This window comes from Nannospalax galili, unplaced genomic scaffold, assembly GCF_000622305.1.
Source record: "Nannospalax galili isolate Female #2095 unplaced genomic scaffold, S.galili_v1.0 scaffold1832, whole genome shotgun sequence".
NCBI lineage: Eukaryota > Metazoa > Chordata > Mammalia > Rodentia > Spalacidae > Nannospalax > Nannospalax galili.
Genome location: NW_008331832.1, coordinates 253,796 through 255,839, shown reverse-complemented (window position 1 = coordinate 255,839; position 2,044 = coordinate 253,796).

Sequence of the window (2,044 nt, the reverse complement as noted above, 5' to 3'; positions counted from 1 at the left end):
ATAGTGGTATGAATGTTACAGGTCAACCAACCACTTCTGATTGGCTTTAAGGCTTTCTCCACAGTAGGAAACACATACTTGGTAGTGCAAATCTGGCCAAGAATCCATGGCTGTGGAGCTCATAAGGCCCAGGGGGGAACCAATTGCTATTATATTGCTAAATGTATATAATATTAAACTTCCCTTCAAATACATATCTCTATATCCATAGATTAGTACAACTCTCAGTCCTCATCAGAGAAACTTCTTTATTCAGTGAACAGAGATTAATACAGAAACTCACAAAGTCAAAGTGCAAAGAATGTGTTTATGAAGTGCTCAATCATAAATGGAACATGCATATCACATCCCTTCCCTCCATATCACAAACTCTCCCTCCAAGACTCAGGGAGTATTGCAGAAGAATGGGCAGAAAGACTGTAAAAGTCAGAGGTCAGGGAGGACCTGGGTGACACGGTGTCTTCTGGACATGACAGACCTGCTGCACTCATGAACTCATACCATCCATGGTTGCCTGCACAAGATTAAGCCAGTCAATATTCCAGTATGGAAGAAGGTGGGTTCATAACCCTGCACATCTATCTGAGGAGCTACTGAGAGTTGATGGCTGCTAGGGGAAGGAGAGGAATCAGTTTTCTTTAAGGGTGTGGCCCCTGGTGACCTTGCTCCAATGAAGGACCCTACACCATATGTATATGCATAGAACAAATTGAACTTAGTGGATTATCAAGAAAAACGGATAAGAAAATGTGAAGTTGGGAGTGGGGGTGTGGAAGTAGAGGGTGGATCTAGGAGGAGTTAGGGGGAGAAGTGTGGGGAGAATATGATTAAAACACATTGTATGCATGTATGAAATTCTTAAAGAATCTTTCAAAATTGGCTGTAAATTTTTAGGTTCACAGTGTTGAATTAATACAGTTATACATTATTGTACTCAGTATAAACCCTATAAAACATAAAATTGAATGAGATTTTAACCTTTAAAAGAGATGTCCATTTTATTTTAAAATATACTGTTTCATACAGAAAGAAACTCATTTTTAATGTACTTAGATGTTTGTACATGCACCTCTAATCTCTAGATATGATTATTACTAGTCACAGTTGGTTACTTTCTGAGATCCTTTATACCTGAGCATGGATATAAGAGCATCAGGTAGATTTCAATGGTAATGTTTTTCATATCTACTGATTTAACATGAAGCAAATATTTATTCTTCTTCCTCAAATATATCTCATTTTTAATTTTTTTGTGTATTTCATACAGAACATCCCAAACAATCTTATTCATCTATATACCTGCATCCCAAATGGCACCCTCCATAGCCCTCCCCACCGCCCCCACTGGAGCTCATATACTCTGTCATCCCTGTCACTGTCCACTGTGTTGCTGGCACCCCCAGCTGTTCCCCACTGCTTGTCCATCCATTAAGTCTAGTTAGCCTATCTAGAGTTCCTTGTTTTAGGAAGGTCAGCTCTTCCTCATCTAGCATCAGTCAGTTGCCAATATTCCTTTAGATATGATTGGGGACTGCTGTTAGATGCTGGGTTACTGTCTGGGAGTCTGTTGGGCCACCCTGGGCAACAACTCAACAAAAAGGTATCTTCTGTCTGGCATTGTTTCTTGCTATGTAGCCTTTAGCTATACACATGGACTCTTAAAGCATTATATTGATCCCTTTAATCTTTGGTTATACTTTCCTTTTGGGTGTTTAAGACTATACAATTGGCCCAGATAGACCAATTTATTTTTACTCTTAAGGTCATTTGACGATCTGTTCCTTAGGGTTCACATGGGCTTGGGAGGAGCCCTGGCTCCTTTTTTTAACCAGTTCCATCTGTGTGAAGATAAGTCAAAAGTCCTGCTCGACCATGGCTGGCTTCACCTGCAAGCACGGAGGATATGTTTCCTCTGTGTTGACCCTCCTCTTTGTGGACTGGACACTGGTTCAAGTACATTTGGTGGAGTCTTCATGGCCTCCTTGATAAAGAGGACAGGTGATGCTCCACAGTTACAGCACATTTTTGAGAGATGCTCATAGTC